The following is a 24740-nucleotide window of genomic DNA, read 5'->3' as shown; positions in this document are numbered from 1 at the left end:
GAAAATGGGTATCTCTCTCCAGAGGTGTTAGAAGGCTTGAGGACTGACAACCCAGATAAGCCCGTGAGTTTTTTCTGATTCTGAAGAGGAGTTTAAGGCTATGAGGTATATTGCTTAAATTGAAATTAAAAGAGATAGGCTAGCAGTTAAGAATTATATCTTGCCATGTTTAAATATTTCAATTGGCAAAAGTTATGCTAATTTTTTTGTTATAGTTAAACTGTATTGTTAAATAAAGATTGTTCTGATAAAAGCTTCATGGTGGGTTAGTAGACTGGAGTGGAACACCTTATGCTCACACGAATGCCAAAAATCAAAAATAATTGGGGTCTAAGCTAACTTCATAATATATCTTGGAGTTTCTCATCTGGCCCTTAACTAACCTATCTCATAGCTAGAACAAAGAACAGTACAGCACAGGATCAGGCCCTTCGGCCCACCAATACTGTGCCCACACACATGTCTCTCTAATCTAATATTTTCTCTACCTAGTCCATATCCCTCTATTCTCTGCCTATTCATGTATCTATCCAGATAACTCTTGAACGTTGTTATAGAATCTGCTTCCACCACCTCCTCCTTCCAGGCATTCACCACCCTCTGTGTGAAAAACTTGCCCCTTACATCTCTTTTAAACTTCCTCCCTCTCAGTCTCAACCTATGCCCCGAGTAATTGACCCTTCGACCCTGGAAAACAGACTCTGTGCGGGAATTTACGGCCATACTCGGGAAAGACCAGAAATTCCCGCCCAAGGTCAATGGAGATTTCCGTTGTTGGACCCTCGCCTGCATTGAATCTGTGATGGTAGAGTTCTGGCCTCTGACTATCCACTCTATTCAAGCCTGGCATAATCTTGTAAACCTCTATCATGTCCCCCCTCATCCTCCAACGCTCCAATGAAAACTATCCAAATTTGTTCAACCTTTCTTCATAATCCATATCCTCCAAACCAGGCAACATCCTGGTAAATCTCTTCTGCAGCCTTTCCAATGCATCAACATCCTCCCGGTAGTGTGGTGACCAGGATTGTACACAATACTCCAAATGTGGTCTAACCAAAGTCTTATACAGCTGCAACATGATTTTTCAATTCCTGTACTCAACGCCCTGACTGATGAAAGCCAGCATGCCATCTGCCTTCTTGACTACCTTGTCCACCTGAGTCGCCACCTTCAGGGAACTGTGGATCTGCACGCCAAGAACCCTCTATATGCTAATGTTTCTAAGAGCTCTACCGTTTACTGTGTACTTTCTTTCTGCAGTAGAGCTTCCAAATCACATCACCTCACATTTGTCCAGGTTAAATTCCACCTGCCATCTTTTGGCCCAGGTCTCCAGCCATTTTATATCCTGCTGTATCCTCTGACAATTCTCCTCACTATCCGCTACTCCCTCAATTTTTATATCATCTGCAAATTTACTAATCAGACCACCTACATTTTTCTCCAAATCATTTATATATATTACAAACAACAGAGGTCCCAGCACTGATCCTTGTGGAACACGGCTTGTCACAGTCCAGTTAGAAAAGTCCCCTTCCACTTCTACTCTCTGCTTTCTGTGTCCAAGCCAGTTTTGTATCCATCTTATCAGCTCACCTCGGATCCTGGGGAGGCGATGGCCTAGTGGTATTATTGCTAGACTATTAATCCAGAAACTCAGCTAACGTTCTGGGGCCCTGGGTTCGAATCACCACCACGGCAGCTGGTAGAATTTGAATTCAATAAAAAATATCTGGAATTAAGAATCTACTGATGACCATGAAATCATTATTGATTGCTGGAAAAACCCATCTGGTTCACTAATGTCCTCCAGGGAAGGAAATCTGCTGTCCTTCCCTGGTCTGGCCTACATGTGACTCCAAAGCCACAGCAATGTGGTTGACTCTCAAATGACCTTGGGCAACTAGGGATGGGCAATAAATGCTGGCCAGCCAGTGATGCCCATGTCCCGTGAATGAATAAAAAAAATGACTTTACCTTCTGCATCAACCTGCCATGAGGAACCTTATCGAAGGCTTTACTGAAGTCCATTTCTACAATGTCCACTGCCCTGGTCAATGTTTCTTGTCACTTCCTCAAAGAACTCAATCACTTTTGTGAGACACGACCTCCCCTTCACAAAGCCATGCTGCCTATCGCTAATAAGCTGCACCAAGCTCCCACTCTGCAGAAAGGTCGGAGTGATCTGCTCCTGGTGGAGGAGGATTTTCACTGAGTACGGAATAAACATGCTGAAACACCTGAGAGAATCACAAGTCGTGCTGGGACTTGTGCGCAGAACAATACCTTCTTTTAAAATGCAGTGATACATTTCCTGCATGTTGTTCAGTATTGTGCAAAGTTCCATTTGAATTAAGTAATAAATTAGGCATTAGGGCCCATTCTGGACTTGAGTTGGGGGCCAGAATTCCATTATACAAACATCCATGAGTAATCCATTTAAAAGGAGATCAAGAAATTAAATACTGCAGTAACGATATTGGTCCAGAATTTTTGTTCTTCAGATTGTTGTACCAAGGTGGTAACCCCCAAGGTGCCCTGGAGGACCCTCAGAGGTGCTCCTACACTTCCAGTCCACCTATTGCCTGAAGGTTTGGTCCCCTGATGGGGGAGACTCTGCGATTACTTTGCATCTGAAACCCTCTGAAATTCTGAGTTAAAATCGGACACTTCCGATGGTTACCAGTATAGTTACCCAGGAATAATAATAAGAATTAAAACCAGGGATGTCTTGATGCACCTGTACAGGGCATTGGTGAGGCTTCCGATGGTTACCAGTATAGTTACCCAGGAATAATAATAAGAATTAAAACCAGGGATGTCTTGATGCACCTGTACAGGGCATTGGTGAGGCTTCCGATGGTTACCAGTATAGTTACCCAGGAATAATAATAAGAATTAAAACCAGGGATGTCTTGATGCACCTGTACAGGGCATTGGTGAGGCCGCAGCTGGAATACTGTGTGCAGTATTGGTCCCCTTATATGAGGAAGGATATATTGGCATTGGAGGGAGTGCAGAGAAGGTTCACCAGGTTGATACCGGAGATGAGGGGTTTGGATTATGAGGAGAGGCTGAGGAGATTGGGTTTGTACTCGTTGGAGTTTAGAAGGATGAGGGGGGATCTTATGGAGACTTATAAGATAATGCGGGGGCTGGATAGGGTGGAGGCGGAGAGATTCTTTCCACTTAGTAAGGAAGTTAAAACTAGAGGACACAGCCTCAAAATAAAGGGGGGTCGGTTTAAGACAGAGTTGAGGAGGAACTTCTTCTCCCAGAGGGTGGTGAATCTCTGGAATTCTCTGCCCACTGAGGTGGTGGAGGCTACCTCGCTGAATATGTTTAAAGCGCGGATGGATGGATTCCTGATCGGTAAGGGAATTAAGGGTTATGGGGATCAGGCGGGTAAGTGGTACTGATCCACGTCAGATCAGCCATGATCTTGTTGAATGGCGGGGCAGGCTCGAGGGGCTAGATGGCCTACTCCTGCTCCTATTTCTTATGTTCTTATGTTCTTACTCCTGGGTGACTAAAACGGGTTTGATTCCGGCCTCGGGTCACTGTCTGTGTGGAGTTTGCACATTCTCCCCGTGTCTGCGTGAGTTTCCTCCGGGTGCTCCAGTTTCCTCCCACAGCCCAAAGATGTGCAGGTTAAAGGGATTAGCAGGGGTTACGGGGATGAGGCCCGGGTGGGATTGTTGTCGGTACAGGCTCGATGGGCTGAATGGCCTGCTTCTGCACTGTAGGGATTCCATGATTCTATACTGGTGACTTCCCAACTACCACCGCTAATCCCCCGACTACCCGTTCAACACCCACCTGCGTATCTCTCCACCAACTGTCTACCCCGCCCATCTTGACTATCCCTCAACTACCCACATCTGATAACCTTCCAACCTCGACTACCACCACCGCCCCGACCACCCTTTGACTGCCCCCATTGACTCTTCCACCTGACTCTATCATAGAGGTTTACAGCATGGAAACAGGCCCTTTGGCCCAACTTGTCCATGCCACCCTTTTGTTTTTAAAACCCCTAAGCTAATCCCAATTGCCCGCATTTGGCCCATCTCCCTCGATACCCATGTAACTATCTAAATGCTTTTAAAAGATAAAATTGTACCCGCCTCTGCTACTTGTTCCAGACACTGTGAAAAAATTGCCCCTCTGGATACTTTTGTATCTCTCCCCTCTCACCTTAAACCTATGCCCTCTAGTTTTAGACTCCCCTACCTTTGGGAAAAGATATTGACTATCTTGCTGATCTAAGCCCCTCATTATTTTATAGACCTCTAGAAGGTCACCCCTCAAACTCCTTCGCTCCAAGGAAAAAAGTCCCAGTCTATTCAGCCTCTCCTTATAACTCAATCCATCAAGTCCCAGTAGCATCCTAGTAGCATCCTATCCCCCTCCCCCTCCTCACCCACTTACTTCTCTCCACAGCTTCTCAAAAGTGGCCTTTGGGACATTTCAACTTACTGGAATAAGACACTGAGTGCTGTAAAAAGGAGCCATTGCTTGGATTGCTTCTGCAGTGTGAAGGAGGACTCTACACTCCATGTTTGTGAGGAGGTTCGCTTCAGAGGTGAGGTTCAGGGAAATGGAGAGTTCCGGATGCAAGCTCCGTAAATCAGAGTGGAATAGCAATCTGGCGGTGACTGGCAGTCCTTGGAAGGTTCAGCCCAATGTTGATTTAAGAAAACAGACAACTTGCTGCAATTGTTAGAATAATAGACCCAACATTTCACAGCAAATCCTCTGTCAATTGATGAAATTACTGGCGAATGACATTGGAAATGAAAGCAAACTGTGATAAAATTGATAATGTATTGAAATTCTGGATTATTCATCTTAAAATGACTGTTCTCACATTATTAGATTATTATGAATTACATGGAATTTAATGCAGCGAAAGGAGCCCCAACTTGTCCATGCTGATGTTTATGCTCCACCTGAGCCTCTTTGCACCTTTCTTCAGGTATCTCACTCCATCAGCTGGACCTTTCTCCTTCAGATACTTTTCTAGTTTCTCTTCAAATGCATTCATACTATTCGCCTCAACTACTCAATAGAATAGCAACGTCCACATTCATAAATACGTTTGCTCTGAATTCCTGATTATTATTTGACTGTCTTATATTTATAGCCCCTAACTTTGGACTCCCTGAGAAGCAAAGAGGTGTTTGACAGCTTGGAGTCATTAGAATGCAACATTTCACCTTATTAAATATGCTGCGAGGAACTGACAGACAAATGGAAAGCTCCAGATAATAAGGCAGCAGAGACTTCCAGTGGTTACCAATATAGTTACCCAGGAATAGTAAGAAGAATTAAAACCAGTTCTAACTCCTGGCCGACTGGACCAGGTTTGATTCCGGCCTCAGGTGACTGTCTATGTAGAGTTTGCATGTTCTCCCCATGTCTGCGTGGGTTTCCTTTGGATGCTTTGGTTTCCTCCCACAGTCCAAAGATGTGCAGGTTAGGTGGATTGGCCGTGCTAAATTGCCCCTTCGTGTCCCGGGATGTGCAGGTTAGGGGAATTAGTGGGGCTGTTCCATGTGAACTTATGAACACACACCTGTGAAACATAAGTTTTGATACAAGGGGAAAATATGTCAATCTTTGTTGAATCTATATTTCAAATTTATGTGTGGAAACCAAAGCTTTCCTTCAGAACAAAATGAGTTTCCATTAATTCTGCTCCTGTAAGAAAGGCAAATATCTTTTTTTTCCCATTTTAAGTAAAGTTGTGATACCAATGCGTACCTGAAGAGCGTGGATAAGTTGTGTTCCCTTAACAATCCAAACAGCCAGATATCAAGTTAATTATTTTATAAACTCTGCTGTCGTAAATTCCTGTCAGTTTAATTTCACCTGCAAGATTATAGTTGCTTCTCTACAGAAGCTCAGCCACGATTTCACATGGAAAGCCCAGAAACCTCCAACTTACATTATCTTTAAAAACCAAGCGCAAGAATTATTTCAGGCCTGCATTGCTGCTTTAACCTACAGGGCTGGCTAAGAACATGTGTCTTGTCCCTTGTCTCTCTTAGTAAGCTAAGTGCATACTTCATCCCCAGCACTCATCTTTTCTTGTCTGTTTGTATGTCTGTGTGTTTGAGAGATTGTGTGTTGCACTGTGTTTACATTTCTGGTGTTGTGTAAATAGACATTTGTCTTTTCCTTTGATTTAACCTTACCATAAATTCCCTTTCATGTCTATTCTTTAAAACCATATCACTCAAATGATTCAAAAACATCCCTTATCGAATATATAACTTGCTGAGGTCAACCAAGGGATGGGAATAAGGGGAAAAGTTATCCCAACACCTCTCCCTGTGCACAACCCCTTGAAGTAGTTGGGACTGCCTCATTATCTGTGCACCATGTCATACTGCAAGCTGTTAATATTCCTGAGAATGTGCAAACTCCACACAGGCAGTCACTCAAGGCTGGAATTAAACCCAGGTCACTGGCACTGTGAGGCAGCAGTGCTAACCACTGTGCCACCATGCCACCCCATCAGTTCACAAGATTAACCCGCAGCTTGAGCAGTGCATGAGGGAGTGCTGACAAGTGATATGCTCTGGCTTTGTTGCTTTGTCTTTCATTTCATAGCTGCTGGCACCCCTTCTGTGGAACCAGTAATTTAATAACTGTCGTGGCAGCTCGAGCTAAGACTTTAGGGGAATGATTGTGTTGGATCCTGTGTTTGCCAGTTGCATATTAAACTGCTGTGTGAATCCTAGCTTGAACAAATTCCAATCTAAACTTCCTTAGGTCACCGCACACCTGTAAGAACAGTTTAACATATCTGTGGCTGTCAGGTCTGGTCACAGACTGGGTGTGACATTTGCATGTCTGAAGAGATTAGTTGATTATATGACAGGGCTAAGGATGGAAGCGTCCTCCTAAAGCAGTCACCACCGTCAGGACAGGTGGGCAAGGGGACAATATTGGAGGTGAATTGAAAAGATATACCTTGCTTGATAACAAACTCTTGTGGTTTAGCTAAAGAGTGACATCTTTATCAACTCCTACCAGTCTCTAATGTTGGGATATGTTTTTCATAGGCAGGGAATTCTGCAGCCAATTTGATAACAAGTTCATTGCAAAGTGAGATAGGATTGCAAGTTCCTGCTAAAAGGGTTTCTGTTGATGTTGTGATTGTTATTGAACCTTACCACGAGATGGCAGCAAGCAGTTGAACAATTCAGCCAGAATTCCTTCATTATATTCCACATCTATTTTCCATTAGCGATGTTGGAACAGCGGAAGAATTATACTGAGAGACGTCTAAGAGTCTTAGTGGACTTGATGCTTGACAAGTCTATTTTGTTAATACATTTTTAATTATAAATGCCTCTCTCAATGTTAACTTTTTCTCCTAAATGTTCTGCTTAACATTGTAAGAAGTCTCACAACACCAGGTTAAAACTTGGTTTCCAGGATGCGGTGTTTGCTGTGGAGCTGGTGTATGAGGTGGTTGAGGAGTGTGAGGGAGGTGCGATGGCAAAGTCTCTCAGTGTAGTCTGTGTTATAGGTTGACCTGGGTGGGTTTGTGATCTTCTTACTCTGCTTCTTACTGTGCTTACCCCAGTCCAATGCCCGCATCTCCACATCCTGCCTAACATTGACAGTTCTGATGAAGTTAGAAGTTATAATTTATTATTTACTCTGTTACTGGATCTTACTTGGATACGATACATCCACTTAGGCTGATAAGTTGCTAAAATCACTGCTGTTCAACAACACTATGTTCAGGCTTTAATGAAATGATTGGCTTGGCAGAATGACTTGGTTCATCTGCAATCAGCCTAAGGAGTATTTATTCAGGTGTATCAGAGGAATGACAAATAGAACAGCCTGTTCTAATGTTGGCTGAGGCATTAATCACCATTCATTGAGGTAACATTTCTGATAAGTATAGTGGTCATTTCAGAGAGGCCTGAGTGCAGTACATGCTGAGCGATGGTGGTGTAGAGGTTTAAGTATTGTGCGCTGTGCTCCACGTGTTCTGGCCGTTATGGGACACACAATTGCAGCTTTTTTTTGCAGTACTTTACAGCAACAATGTATTTATTTCTCAAAATGCAATTGACAGAAAATTGCATTGATAAAGCTTTAGGAAGGAGGGAAAGGACTGTGTGAAGATAAGCAGCACCTGATCTCAGGATTTCCAAAGTGCAATTCTTTCCAATTTCATTGACCTCGTGTCCACAGGTGGTTGTCCGAATCACTTTCATCCCGGCCAATGTTCATCTTCACAGCTGATAGTTTTCCTGAACGTCCTCCTGAATTAGGAAGAGGAGGAAAAGGAGGCCCTTTGAGCTTGCTCCAACAAAGATGATGGCTGACTGTAACCTCAACTCCACATTGCTGCCGACCCCTGATAACGTTTCACCCCCTTGCTTATCACATATCCAGCTACCTCTGCCTTTAAAAACGTTCTGCCGCCAACGCCTTTTGAGGAAGAACATTCCAAAGACTCACAAACCTCTGAGAGCAAAAAGAATCCTTTATAAAAACCTTTTGATTTTTGCCAAAGCTTTTGCTGAATTATTGGGTGGAATTGCACTCTTGACGAGCTCACCAGGTGGGCGGAACCGGAAGCGGTTGTGAATCGGGTTCCCGCCCACATCCAATTAGAACTCGTGATAAGATGCTGTCTGCCACTTCAGTGACAGCCGGTGTCTTTGTGGCCGAATTAGTGCCGTAGGTTCGGCAAGGGTGGGCGTGCCCAATGGCAGCCCACCACAAACTTCAAAAACAGCTTCCATTGGCCGTAGGAGAACACCTTTGTCATCCATGGCAGCAGCAGGAGGCCACATCAGACAGGATGGGGTGGGTGGGCGGTGGTTGGGTGGCCTCCAACTCCTGATGGAACGATCACAGCCAGGCGGGATATCCTGATGTCAGGGGATGGGAAGAGGAGGTTACCCCACCTCACCAAGAAGATAGGGTGGCACGGTAGCACAGTCGTTAGCACTGCTGCTTCACAGCGCCAGGGACCTGGGTTCGATTCCTGGCTTGGGTCACGCAGGTAATAGGTACACGCAGCTGGACGCGTACCCTCTCCCACGCAGTACCGGGTGTTCTCCACCATCGACTTGAAGTCAGCCTATCACCAGCTCCCCATTCGCCCAGAGGACCGAAAATATACAGCCTTTGAGGCGGATGGTCGTCTCTACCACTTCTTAAGGGTCCCCTTTGGCGTCACTAATGGGGTCTCGGTCTTCCAGCGTGCAATGGACCGAATGGTGGACCAAAATGGGCTACGGGCTACCTTCCCGTACCTGGACAATGTCACTATCTGCGGCCATGACCAGCAGGACCACGATGCCAACCTCCAGAAGGTTTTACGCACTGCGTCTCGCCTGAATCTGACCTATAACAATTCTTGGATACGTGGTGGAAAACGGGGTCCTCGGCCCTGATCCAGACCGTATGCATCCCCTCCTTGAACTTCCCCTACCCACTAGCGTCAAAGCACTGAGAAGATGCTTAGGCTTCTTTTCGTATTACGCACAGTGGGTTCCCAATTATGCGGACAAAGCCCGTCCGTTCATAAAGTCTACCTCTTTTCCCCTGGCAGCAGAGGCTCGCTTAGCCTTTGAAGGGATAAAAGCTGACATCGCGAAAGCCACGATGAGTCCATCCCCTTCCAGGTGGAGAGTGATGCATCTGATTTCGCCCTGGCCATCACACTTAACCAGGCGGGCAGGCCCATCGCCTTTTTCTCTCGCACCCTCCAAGGCCCTGAAATTCGGCACTCCGCTGTGGAAAACGAGGCTCAGGCCATTGTGGAGGCCATCCAGCATTGGCGCCATTACTTGGCTGGATAATGATTTACCCTGCTCACGGACCAGCGGTCTGTGGCATTCATGTTCAACAACACGTTAAGGGGTAAGATCAAAAATGATAAAATCTTGAGGTGGAGAATCGAACTCTCCACCTACAACTATTATATCATGTACCGTCCGGGGAAGCTCAATGAGCCCTCAGATGCCCTGTTGCGTGGAACATGTGCCAGCGTGCAGGAGGACCGGTTACAGGCCCTCCACAATGATCTCTGCCATCCGGGGATCACTCGGCTCTTCCATTTTGTAAAGGCCCGGAATCTGCCCTACTCCGTAGACGATGTCAGGTCGATAACTGGAAGCTGCCAGGTATGTGCTGAATGCAAGCTGCACTTCTACCGACCTGACAGGGCACACCTCATTAAGGCCACTCGCCCTTTTGAACGACTGAGTGTTGATTTCATGGGCCCCCTTCCTTCAACAGATCGGAATGTGCACTTCCTCAACGTGGTTGACGAGTACTCCCGATTCCCTTTTGCCATTCCCTGTTCAGACATGTCCGCTGCCACGGTTATCAAAGCCTTGCGGGATCTTTTCACCCTGTTCGGTTACCCCAGTTATATCCACAGTGATAGGGGTTCGTCGTTTATGAGTGATGACTTGAGGCAATACCTGCTCTCTAAAGGGATTGCCTCAAGTAGGACTACGAGTTACAACCCCAGGGGTAACGGACAGGTCGAAAGAGAAAACGCTACAGTCTGGAAAGCTGTCTTACTGGCGTTGAGGTCTAGGGGCCTTCCAGTCTCCCGTTGGCAAGAGGTACTTTCTGATGCGCTCCATTCAATCCGGTCCCTCCTGTGTACGGCAACCAACGCTACCCCACATGAGCGGATGTTTAGAACATAAGAACATAAGAAATAGGAGCAGGAGTAGGCCATCTAGCCCCTCGAGCCTGCCCCGCCATTCAATAAGATCATGGCTGATCTGACGTGGATCAGTACCACTTACCCGCCTGATCCCCATAACCCTTAATTCCCTTACCGATCAGGAATCCATCCATCCGCGCTTTAAACATATTCAGCGAGGTAGCCTCCACCACCTCAGTGGGCAGAGAATTCCAGAGATTCACCACCCTCTGGGAGAAGAAGTTCCTCCTCAACTCTGTCTTAAACCGACCCCCCTTTATTTTGAGGCTGTGTCCTCTAGTTTTAACTTCCTTACTAAGTGGAAAGAATCTCTCCGCCTCCACCCTATCCAGCCCCCGCATTATCCTATAAGTCTCCATAAGATCCCCCCTCATCCTTCTAAACTCCAACGAGTACAAACCCAATCTCCTCAGCCTCTCCTCATAATCCAAACCCCTCATCTCCGGTATCAACCTGGTGAACCTTCTCTGCACTCCCTCCAATGCCAATATATCCTTCCTCATATAAGGGGACCAATACTGCACACAGTATTCCAGCTGCGGCCTCACCAATGCCCTGTACAGGTGCATCAAGACATCCCTGCTTTTATATTCTATCCCCCTCGCAATATAGGCCAACATCCCATTTGCCTTCTTGATCACCTGTTGTACCTGCAGACTGGGCTTTTGCGTCTCATGCACAAGGACCCCCAGGTCCCTTTGCACGGTAGCATGTTTTAATTTGTTTCCATTGAGATAGTAATCCCATTTGTTATTATTTCCTCCAAAGTGTATAACCTCGCCTAGGAAGTTTACCTTCCCTAGGAAGTCTTCCTCTGGGACCTCACTGCCGTCTTGGTTGACGTACTCAGGACCTGTCCTCCTGCGGCGGCATGTTAGGACCTGCAAGTCTGACCCTTTGGTTGAACAGGTCCATCTCCTCCACGCCAACCCTCAATATGCCTATGTAGCATATCCTGACGGGCGAGAGGACACGGTCTCTATCCGAGATCTGGCGCCGGCAGGGGACCTGGAAACCCCCATCGCTCCCGCACCCCTGGTTAGGGACCCCTTGCCCTTTATCTCCCCTCCTGACACGGCGCGGGCAGTATCGGGACCACCACTTAATCCTCTTACTCCCGTGTACAGCTTGCCTCAGTCCAGGAGATTGTCGCCACCTCGAGGCTTGCCTGAGTCCAGGAGATTGTCGCCACCTCGAGGTCCACCCGTCCGTGAGGAACTGGAGGAGTCACTGGACACCGCCTTGGAAAGAGGGTCATCACGGTCACCAGAACCGGCGCTTCCGCCAGTGTTGAGGAGGTTGCAGAAATGGTGCGGCCCTCCGATACGACTGAACTTGTGAATATCTGGACAGTTCATACTGTTTTTTTGCCCCACCGGCCTTTGTTTTTAAAGGAGGGGTGAATGTGGTGAACCATAGATGATTACCACTATGGGTACTTGTACATATGTTACTCTTGTTACTGTTGGGGTTAGGGTTGGGGTGTTCCACCTGTTGGTATTGTTCTGTGGTACACTCCGGTTGGCTCCGCCTTCCTATAGAAGTATAAAGGTCACTGCACTTCCTAGTGACCCTTTAGTCTGGGATTGTATTGTTAAGCAGTATGCTCTATTCTTGTTGCTAATAATAGCCTTTATTTTCCGGGTACCATCTAGCCTCCCGAGTGAATTAATCACGCATCAGGGTGTTCAGACTCTAATCCCCCACACTCTGGGCAATGCAGAGGTAACAATTGTGGGTATCATTAAAAACTCGGGGTGGGGGGTGGGTGGGGGGGGGGGGGGTGGGGGGGGATGGGGGGGGATGGGGGGGGGGGGTGGGGGGGGGGTGGGGGGGGTGGGGGGGGGTGGGGGGGTTGGGGTGGGGGGGGTGAGGGGGGGTGGGGGGGGGGTGAGGGGGGGTGGGGGGGGGGGTGGGGGGGGATGGGGGGGGGGGATGGGGGGGGGGGTGGGGGGGGGGTGGGGGGGGGTGGGGGGGGTGGGGGGGGGTGGGGGGGTTGGGGTGGGGGGGTGAGGGGGGGTGGGGGGGTGGGGTGGGGGGGGGTGGGGGGGGTGGGGGGGTGGGGGGGTGGGGTGGGGGGGGTGGGGGGGGTGGGGGGGTGGGGGGGTGGTGGGGTGAGGGGGGGTGGGGTCACGTCAGAGTCTGATAGCTCCGGAACGCTGCACATGCGCAGTGGCCCCGATCTGTCAGCGTGCGGTTTGCCGCCAGCTCACTCACTGGCCGGCCCGGGGACCCCCGCAAGCGCTCCCAGCCCCACCCACAGCTCGATCGTGGCCCCATGGGCCATTCCCAGGCCAGCCCCGACCCCACTTCCCGCCCCGATCTCCAGCCACCCCCCCACCCCCCAGCAGTGACGATGCTCCCCCCAGGAGGCAGACACCCCCCTGCCCCAGCAGACACCCCAGCAGACCAACCTCCCCCGAGCCTGCCCCAATCGCTGGCCTCCCTCCAACCCTGAATGATCCCAATGGCAGAGTGGCAGCTGGACTCCCACCGATCACCCCCTAGGTCCCAACCCCCAGGCCCTGCCCCTTTTGTACTGCCCCATACCCAGTGGGCAATGCTAAGATGTCCCATGGGCAGTGCCGGGGTCACATGCTGTCACTGTCCAGGTACCCATGCTCAGAGGGCACCTTCACCCTTCCGCCCGACCCCTAGGTGACCCCGATTGCCCCTTCTTCACTCCAGCAGGGTCTCCCGCGAGTTCCCTGAAAGTGGGGAGCTTCTCTAAACCCCACCGGAGTGGAATTGTCCTGGTGGGGAAGGAGATGCCATTGAGCCTGGGGAGTTCAGTCCCGGGCCCGATAATCACATTTAACTGACATTAAAATAAGATTAAAATTACTTACCTGCTGGTCCCACCAGTTTCCTGCGTGGTCCTGACTGTGCCGGTAATCCGGTGCTGGGAGATGCGTGCGTTTCGGGGATGCATGCGTGAATCCTGCGGATTGGCCCATACGCGATTCGGCCCAAAGCGCTAAAAAGTGAGTGCGTTGGGATGGGAGAATCATCTACTCGAGTCTTGAGGGATCAAGTGGTATGGGAGTGGTGGGTGTATGGCGCTGAGATAGATCATATTGAACAGTTCAGAGGCCGAATGACCTACTCCTGCTCCGATTTTCTATGTTCCTATGACAGACATTCTTTGCTCATCTCTGCCCTTGAACCCTCCTCTCTCTCTCTCTCTATCCTTAGCTTCCCTGTCTCTCATTTTTTATTGACAAACTATGTTCATTTTTCATCTGCACGTTCACCTCTCAGGTGCACACAATCCATCCGACACCCTTTGGAATCCTGAACGTGTTGAAAGTCCAACAATCTCCTGTTCCAACAAAACAATTTTCCCCAAAAGCTGAACACCGTCTGTTACCTCTTTGTGTTCTTTCCTCTTACAATTAAGCTTTTAACTCAGGGTTCGCCATAATTTAGATCATAGATTCCATACAGTGCAGAAGGAGGCCATTCAGCCCATCGAGTCTGCGCCGACCACAATCCCACCCAGGTCCTATTCCCGTAACACCACATATTTACCCTGCTAATCCCCCTGACACTAGGGTCAATTTACCATGGCCAATCAATCTAACCCACACATTTTTGGACTGTGGCAGGAAACCGGAGCACCCGGATTGATTGGCCATGCTTATTTGCCCCTTAGTGTCAGGGGTATTAGCAGGGTTAATACGTGGGGCTACAGGTATAGGGCCTGGGTGGGATTGTTGTTGGCGCAGGCTCGATGGGCTGAATAGCCTCCTTCTGCACTGTCGGGATTCTATGATTCTATGATTTTAAGGCAATGACCATTTCCAGATTGAGACTTGGCCATTCAACACTGCCTGCTCCCTTTTGTTCAAGGTCTCTACCTCCTCCTTATATGGTACTGCCTCAGTTGCATGCTATTCGGGACCTCTGATGTCAGTGATAACTAATATTTATTGCCAGTGCCCCAGGGCCCAGAGTAATTATAACATGGCATTTGCTGTAAGGTTTCTGTGACCCTTTGCCTGAGTAATGCGGTTGATTTTTTAAATTAACATTAATCATTTCTCAAATATAAGCATTAGTCTGGAACCTTCTTCATCTTTTCCCTTTTAGTACTGATTCTGCATTTCTCACATTTTCATTCTTTTTGTTCTGAATTTTAAGTTAATGATAGAGTTAGTTGTAGAATAAAGCACTCTCTGCTTTGCCCAAACCTGCACACAAATTGTAGGTGAGAGCCTCAGAGTGACTATTGCAACATGTTTTTCCACTTCCTGCACCAGTCATGCTGTGTCTTTTGAGTGAAATTAGTGCTGCACTGGAGGGGAGGTTGACTCACTAAAAGCGGCATTGAGATGACCCAAGTTTATTCTGCAGAGAACCCTGATGGTCAGCTGATGGAAAGAAATTTCACCAGTCAGCTTGAGTTACATTTGAACCAAATCCCAACAGGAGAGATCAGCATCAGATCCACCGTAGCCCCTAGCCCCATAATTTCTAATTGTTTAGAAGCTATACCTGTCTGTTGGTCATGTCACTTTACCCCATTGTCTGCTAATCCATTCTGAAGTAGAGTTCAATCACACACAAATCTAAATTTCCTTCTGTGAAATCATTTTAAGAAGTTAAGAATGCGATAATTACACGATTAAGTTAAGAGAAGCAGAATTTACACAAATGAACAAAGAACAGTACAGCACAGGAATGGGCCCATCAGCCCACCGAGCCTGCGCCAACATATGATGCCTTTCCAAACTACCATAGAAAGCATTCTTTCCGGTTGTATCACAGCTTGGTCTGGCTCCTGCTCTGACCAAGACCACAAGGAACTACAAAAGGTTGTGAACAAAGCCCAGACCATCACGCAAACCAGCCTCCCATCCATTGACTCTGTCTATACTTCCCGCTGCCTCGGGAAAAGCAGCCAACATAATCAAGGACCCCACGCACCCTGGACATTCTCTCTTCAACCTTCTTCTGTCAGGCACATGAGGTTACATGCCACCCGGCTCAAGAACAGCTTCTTCTCTGCTGCCATCAGACTTTTGAATGGACTTACCTTATATGAAGTTGATCTTCCTCTACACCCTAGCTATGACGGTAACACTTCATTCTGCACTCTCTCCTTTCCTTCTCCCCGATGGACGCTATGAATGGTATGCTTTATCTGTACAGTGCGCAAGAAACAATACTTTTCACTGTATCCCAATACATGCGACAATAATAAATCAAATCAACTGAATACCTTTTGCCTCTATGTGGTCCATATCCCTCTATTCTCTGCCTATTCATGTACCAAATAATCTTAGACTATTTTTTGCTGTGTATTTATCTGTGTATTCGTACAATGACTCTCTTGTGTTCTTGAAGATGGGATGGTAAGCACTCTGACGCAAAGGAGATGTATCAATGAAGCTTTATCTGCCAACAGATCATATCATACACTCACAAAAATGCAAATGTGCATTGGTTTACGAAAGGTAGTCTCTGCCCTCCATTCTCCTTGAGCAAAGACTCTTTTCCCAGCATGTTTCACACATCGGTGTTTTATCCAGAGTCACTATTGCCTTGATTTAACATCAATATCGATCAGAAGAAAATATTTTAAAAACAAATCCGCAAGAGTGATTTTGTGGTGGTTTAAAGTTCAGGTGGACAACCATATTCATAATTGAAAATACAATAAACTTCCATCCTGTGTTTGGAAACTCTCTCATTTTACTTTTGTTCAACGCTAATGGATTTGTAGTTTTACCGAATGGACTGTGTAACGATAAGTCAGAGACAAGAGGCAACCAAGAAAAGGAATCAAATCAGAGGGCAGCAGGGAGATGTCACTGAGAGGAATTCTGGGAGATGCCAGTGCCGTCACCACAGATTTCAGCAGGTCCCTCAGCGAGAGGGGAAAGATTTAAAAGGGATCTGAGGGGCAACCTCTTCACACAGAGGGTGGTGTGTGTATGGAATGAGCTGCCAGAGAAAGTGATTGAGGCAGGTACAATAGCAACATTTAAAAAGCATCTGGATAAGTACATCGATAGTAAGGATTAGAGAGATATGGGCCAAACACAGGCAATTGGGACTAGCATGGTCGGCATGGACCGGTTGGGCTGAAGGGCCTGTCTCTGTGCTGTATTGTTCTCTGACTCTAAATGTCAGTGCATACAGAACTTGGGTTCTATTCTGCGAACAGACAAGTGATTATTTCCATTGAAGAATTAACTTTGAAAATGGCACATCATCTCATCTGTAGTCTCAGACACAACTCCTCTCTCCATGAAGCCCAACTCCATCTGATTTTCTAGGTATCTCTTCCAATCCATCTCTCACATTCCTGAACACAATGCAAAGAAATGACAATTATTGTGGAGACGAGGCTTTTTTGAGAGCGTTGCCACTGGTGGAGTGGTTTTAATGTTTTTGTTCTGGTTCACAATTATCTGTTCTTGACAGCCCTGGGTTTAACCTTGATTCCGACGCCTGCAATTGGGAAGCTTCACTGATTTCACTGGCATCTACGGAACAGCAGCTTATTATTAATAAGATGAATTGAATTAATTTAGTTTCGAAAACGTACTATAAAGATTGATGCACTCACATTCCTAAATTATAAATGAAAACATGTAATTGAAAAATGGCACGTATAATAGGAACACTGCTATATGAATGTAGATTCAAGAGCAATAATTTATATTAAAAAATCCTTAAGGCACATGTGGGTAAGTAAATAAGATATGTATTAAATGTCTAAACAGATGTTTGAAGTCATCTGTAGTACATAAAAGAGTCGGTGCAGACTCGATGGGCCAAATGGTCTCTTCTGTGCTGTAGGGTTTCTGATCTATGATTCATAAAGTTTCAATCATCTTGCATCTCAATGAGACCCTTTGCATGCAAACAGTAGACCTTATTGTCCCAATATGTATCAATTCAAGTCACTTGTATATAATTTGCCAAATTTCTCGACCAGCAAGGATGGATTATTTATCCAGCAAATTGTAACAAAGTTGTGAATTGGGTCAGTCCAGGGGCAATTTGTTCAACATCAAACAGTTACTAAAAATGTTGAAGTACGTTTTGAGGCAAAATGTCACTGTGCTTTGTGCCCCTGTATTAAACATCCTGCGTATGGGGATCAGGGTGTAAGTCTTGGGCATTTTCGGCCATCTCACTGGAATTGTTATTTGCTTCTAGTTGTTGATTGGCTGGACACCTGAGCAGGGGGCCAATATCTTGCATGGCTTATGTTAGGAAAACAAAGGTAATTATAAGGGATTTATCTTCGTATTGGTAAACGTTAGAAATAAAGTAAAGTTTTAAATGACATCATGATCTTCCTCCTCTGCAGACTTTTGATGCCATTCACTGCGTGCTTGCTAATGCCCTCAGTAACATGGTCTGGGCAAAGCTTCGCGTAACTTGCACCGCGGGCACACTTTTGGACGTCTATGGATGCTTATGACACTAAAAAGAGGGTGCTAACGATCATCATTTCTCACACTGTAATTCTCTTTTACAGAACTTTTATAGATGCACCATAAAAAGCATTCTTTCTGGTTGTATCACAGCTTGGTATAGCTCCTGCTCTGACCAAGACCGCAGGAAACTACAAAGGGTCGTGAATGTAGCCCAATCTATCATGGAATCCAGCCTCCCATCCATTGACTCTGTCTACACTTCCCGCTGCCGAGGCAAAGCAGCCAGCATAATTAAGGACCCCACGCACCCCGGACATTCTCTCTCCCTTCTTCCGTCAGGAAAAAGATACAAAAGTCAGAGGTCACGTACCAACTGACTCAAGAACAGCTTCTTCCCTGCTGCTGTCAGACTTATGAATGGACCTACCTCACATTAAGTTGATCTTTCTCTAGACCCTAGCTATGACTGTAACACTACATTCTGCATTCTCTTCTTTCCTTCTCTATGAACGGTATGTTTTGGCTGTATAGCGTGCAAGAAACAATACTTTTCACCATATGTTAATACATGTGATAATAATAAATCAAATCAAATCAGATCTTGTTTTTCATTTTCTCTCTAATATATCGCGTCACATTAATATCCATTTGGTTTCCTCTTTTTATCTTCTCTCAAGCAGTGTTAATTTCTTCATAGTCATTGCGCAGAACGCAAGTTTCATATCTTCATCTAATACTCAATTTTTTTCAGAATTATTCATATATCACTTCAAGTGAAGTGACTGAATTACTTACACTATAATTAGCTCATAAAAATGATGCAAGTGCATTTTTTCAGCAGGGAAAACAGATCAGGAAGACATGCTCCTGCAAATCTCAATGCTGTTCATAGAATCATAGAATCCCTACAGTGCAGAAGGAGGCCATTCAGCCCATCAAGCCTGGACTGACAACAATCCCACCCTATCCCCGTAACCCCATATATTTACCTTGCTAATCCCCCCGAAACTAGGGTCAATTTAGCATGGCCAATCAACCGAGCCAGCACATCTTTGGACTGTGAGAGAAAACCGGAGCACCCGGAGGAAACCCACGCAGACATGGGGAGAATGTGCAGACTCAACACAGTCAGTGACCCAAGCTGGGAATCGAACCCGGGTCCCTGGCACTGTGAGGCAGCAGTGCTAACAACTGTGCCATGGTGACATGATCAGTTATTCTGACATGGATACATCAGTCTATCCATCAAGCATATTAAAAACTGACTACTTGCTTGGAGAGTCTTTGGGTGGAATTCTCCCAAAAGATTTCTAAGTGTCAAAATGAGAATAATGGAGTGATCTGCACCAATCTCTCAGAGGCGATCTGCACCACATTCCCCCCACACTCTCCTGTCTGGGTGTGATAGTAGTATGCAAATTGGCTGCCACTTACCAAAGACGTGCGGGGTTAGGTTGACGGCCAAGCTAAATTGCCCCTCAGTGTCAGGGGGATTAGCAGGGTAAATACATGGGGTCACGGGGATAAGACCTGGGTGGGATTGTTGTCAGTTTTTTGGAGAGCTAGGAGTTTCATGCCGGTGCTGGGGGGGCCTAAACACGCCGGGTGCTTGGGCATCATTTCACAAGGGCACCCCATCTCACAGCGCACTGGGAGACTCCCTACCTTACTCCATGGACATCCGGACCACCCGCCCCCCCTCCGCAACACAGGCCGCCGGCACCAGGGCCCCCCTGAGCAGTCCCCCTGCCCAACCACCTGCCAGGTGCCAAATGGACTTTTAGGCCCGCATTCTTCAGGATCAGTGTGACTTCCTAACGGCATGGTGAGGTGGGAGAATTGCCCCCTTTGGTTCTGCTTGGAGGTAGCTTTCCTTGATAGTCATTAATGAAGTAATTAACGCTGATCTATTAGTTTCATCATTATTTAAGTCTGGGCTGCAGTTCCAGAAATAAAGAACCTAGTTTGACAACCTTACTTGTGAGAATCCTGAATCCTTTGGGGACTCAATTGCATTAAGCTAAAGCCAGTAATATATCTGTCACTTGTTAATTAAGCAACGTGCGTTACCTGGTTTCCTCCTTATGACTTTGCCAGATAGATTGCATTCATTTTTGCTCGCTCTGCATAAATAGACCTGTTGACGAATATTCTCTGCTTTTTTGTGGTTGTGGAAATGGCTTGAATGCCTTAAGTTCAGCCTGCATTTGACTGAAAGTATTCAGAGGGATACAGGAAATGAATCTCTAAAGGCATTAATCATGTACAGGAGCAAATACACGGAGAGTGACAGAAATGTGAATGGCTCAGTCCTAACGTCTCACAATAAAAATGATTGCTAGAAAGAACTTGCATTTATATAGCACCTTTTTATGACCTTGGAGCATCCCAGAGTGCTTTACAACTAATCAAGTACTTTGTGGTACATGACTCCTTATAATGTAGGAATCATAGAATCCCTCCAGTGCAGGAGGAGAAGGCCATTGGCTCATCGAGCCTACACTGACAATAATCCTACCCATCCCTATCGTCGTAACCCCACATATTTACTCTACCAATCCCCCTGACACTAAGGGGCAATTTATCATGGCCAATCAACCTAACCCGCACATCTTTGGACTGTGGGAGGAAATGGGAGCACCTGGAGGAAACCCACGCAGACACAGGGAGAATGTGCGAACTCAACACAGGCAGTGACCCAAGTCGGGAATTGAACCCAGGTCCCTGGCGCTGTGAGGCAGCAGTGCTAACCATTGTGCCACTGTGCTGCCTCAAAAATATATCCAGTTTTCTTTTAAAAGATGTAATCAAGTAATTCATCATCCTTTGCAGCTTGACTATTGGCTCTCCTGCATTTTCTGTCATCAATGAAGGAATGGTCCTTGTTCTCCAAATGAACATGATTTGCTTCTTTGCAATCATATTTGCATTCATTTCATTCAATGAAACAAGGGATAAGATAAATGTAGAAAAATTATAAATTTATGTCTGCACTCGACTGCAATGAAGCATTTATCCTGGTTCTTCAGTTGAACTTTTCAAAATTGGTTGATAATCTTCCCACTAACCATTGCCCTGGCATAATTCAGTTGTGGGATTAATTGTGGGTCTCGTGTTAAAACTGGCTGACACGTGCCATGACATTGAATGGGAAACAAAGTGATAATTCGTCACATAGTTAACGTTTTCTGTGTGGGTCTCCAACTGCACCAACGAAAGAAATGTTGTACAGTATCAGAGATTATAGAACTATTACCATCCATCTTACTATCTTTAAAACAGTACAAGTTAAATATCTCAAAGGGTGCATTTTTTTATCGACTGAGAGAAGAAAGAGTTGGAAGAGAATTAATTTATTTTGTTACAGTTGCGTCGCAAGGAAGTTTTACAATATCTTTTGACATTGAAATCATTGCTTTAGATGATGACATTTGCATCGTAGACAAGGCCATCCTCAAAAATCCCTCTCCATGCACGTTCCTCACACTTTCCCATTCCACTTCCTTTTACGTCCAGCACCTCATCTCCCCCCAGTCACTTACAAATTGACCATAGTGCCAGTTGTCTCGACTTTGGCCATACATACAGTACCGTATTTCTGCGATTGTCAATATGCTCAACGACTCTGCACCACCATTGTCGCCTGTAAAATCTTTATCATGCTTAGAATCATAGAATCCCTACAGTGCAGAAGGAGACCATTCGGTCCATTGAGCCTTCACCGACAACAGTTCCACCCAGGCGAGCTGTAGTATTTATTTGGCTCATCCAGTTAAGTTTCTGGTTATGGTGGAGATGGCGGAGGATTAATCAATGGTAATACCATTGATTTTCAAGGGCGGGGGGGTGGGGGTAGTTAGATTCTATCTCTTGTGCTACACAAGTGACAAACAATGACCATCTCCAACAAGATTAACATAGGAACTTGGGAAATAAGAACAGTAGGCCATTCTGTCCCTCAGGACTGCTCAACCAATCAACTCGATCATAGCTGATGTTCTACCTCAGCACTATTTCCCCACACCATGCCCATATCCCTTGGTATATTTAATATTTATTAATCTATCAATCTCTGTCTTGAATGTACTCAATGACTGAGACTCTAAAGTCCTTTCGGATGGAGAATTTCAAAGATTCACCACCCTCCGACTGAAGAAATTTCTCCTGATTTCAGTCCTAAATAGCCTACCTCTTATTCTAAGATAACGTCCCTTGACCGCCCAACTGGAGAAACATCCTTCCTGCATCTACCCTGTTGAACCCCGTTAACATTTTGGATGTCTCACTGAGGTCACCTCTTATTATTCTAAACTGGAGTAAATGCAAGTCCAGGCTCCTCAATCTCTCTTCATAGGACCATCTCACCATCGCAGGACATTCATAGCACTCCCTTTATGGCAAGCATATACTTTCTTCGGTAAGGAGACCAAAGCTGTACACAATTATCTATGTCTTACCAGGTCTCTATACACTACAGCAAGATGTCTTTACTCCTGTACTTAAATCATTTTACAATAAAGGCCAACATACATTTGTATGTGTATTGTACCTGTATCTAAGCTTTAAGTGACTTATGATGGACAGCTGTGTCCCTTTTGTTACAATCCTGGTTGATGTTACAACTGGACAGGAAAATCCCAGAATGAAACCCTGGCTCAAAAGGCCATAATCTTTGGAGGAATAGAGTCACAGGACCGCTAAATAGTTTTAATGACAAAAAAATAATCAAACATGGAAAAATTGGATTCTAATACAATACTTCTTTATTCCCTCCTTAGCTTAACAAATGCATAGGTTTTACATCTAAATGCAAATGACAAAGTATATTTGAAGGTCTCATTAGAACATAAAGCTAGTATTTGCAGATGTCTCCTCAGAATCCCTCCAGGTGATTGTCATATAAGAGTTTCAAACATCCACTCTTAAAATAAGCTTTAAAATCTTCTCTCATTGGAATACATTCACTTGCCGATTCACATTCTGAAACCCTTCCACGTTTTCTAAAGGACTCTTTTGACCAGCACTTCCACTCCATTTTTAACAGTGACTCCATTCCAGGATTTTGTCCCAATCTTTTTAGGTTTTCTTTGCCTTGACTAAATTCACTTAGCTTTGCCAGGAGAAAAGCTATACAATGGAGGAAGGTGCAAGCAAGCACGTTCCAGAGGAACTAAAGGATGGTTGTGTCTGGAAACTTGGAAATAGAGCAGGATACTGTTCATGAACCCCAGACAGAGCTGAAGAGGAATTGGTTGTTGAAAACACAATTCTGATATCCAGCCAATACTTTCTTCCCAATTACTTTAACATTTGTTTCCCAGATGGTAGTAAGGCACTCCAAACCTTAAGAAAACTTCAGAAATCTTTCTCTGTCATTCTCACCAACCAATTCGCCTTCAGCTCTGTCTGGGGTTCATGAACATTATCCTGCTCTATTTCCAAGTTTCCAGACGCAACCATCCTTTAAGTTCCTCTGGAATGTGCTTTCTTGCACCTTACTCCATTGTATAGCTTTTCTCCCAGCAAAGCTGAGAGAGCTGGTCTCTCCATACAGCTTCTCCTAGCAGAGTCGAGAGAACTGTTCACTGCTCCGTGACCTGTTTGTAACTGCCTCTAGCTTCCAGCTAAAACTACAGAACAAAGAAAGTTTTTTTGCTTTACCTTACAAAGGCCACTAGTTGCTAGGCAAATATATTTACCTTTCATGCCACAGTTCTCGAAACATAATCGAATTCCAGCTGGAACTGAACATAAATCCCAGATATACAAACATCTTTGTCCAGCATGCAATCTAACTATTGGGTTCTTTCAGACACATAAACATGAAAGTAAACCCACCTAAAACTAAACCCTATTTCTAAAGTTCACCAATACAAATTCCTTAAAACTATATTTGGTTTCCTAAAACTTTGGACATCAACACTTCCCAATCTCTCAACATTTAAGAAATACTCTGTTTTTCCTATCAAAGTGGATCATGAACATTTTTCCACATTATGTTCCATCTGTCATGTTCTTGCCAACTCACTTGACTTGTCTAAATTCTCTTGAAGCCTCTTTGCATCATTCTCGAAGCATACATTACTACTTTACTTTTTGTCATCAGAAAACTTGGAAATATTACAATTGGTCCCAACATCCAAATCATGTTGTAGATTTGGAATAGCTGGAGCCCAAGCTCTGATCCTTGTGGAACCCCACTAGTTACAGCCTGTTAACCTAATTCATTTTTCTCCTACTCTTCATTTTCCATCATTAACCAATTCTCAATCCATGTCAGTACTTTACCCCTAATCCCATCTGCTCCAACTTTGCTTAACAGCCTCCTGTGTGGGTCATTATCCAAAGACTTCTGAAAACCCAAATATACCACATTCACTGGTATCCGCTTTTGTATTCTGCTAGCTACGTCCTTAATGACCTCCAACAAGATTGTCAAATTTCCCTGTCATAAATCCATGTTGACTCTGCCCAATCCTATTATTATTCTCTAATGTCCTATTTTCATTTATAATAGATACTAGGATTTTCCCTCCTGCCAGTGTCAAGCTAAAAGTCTGTAGTTCACCGTTTTTCTCTCCCTCTTTTTTTAAATAGTGGAGTTACATTTGCCA

The sequence above is a fragment of the Mustelus asterias genome, chromosome 25 (genome assembly GCF_964213995.1).
Source record: "Mustelus asterias chromosome 25, sMusAst1.hap1.1, whole genome shotgun sequence".
Classification (NCBI taxonomy): domain Eukaryota; kingdom Metazoa; phylum Chordata; class Chondrichthyes; order Carcharhiniformes; family Triakidae; genus Mustelus; species Mustelus asterias.
Note: the sequence above shows the minus strand (reverse complement) of the source record.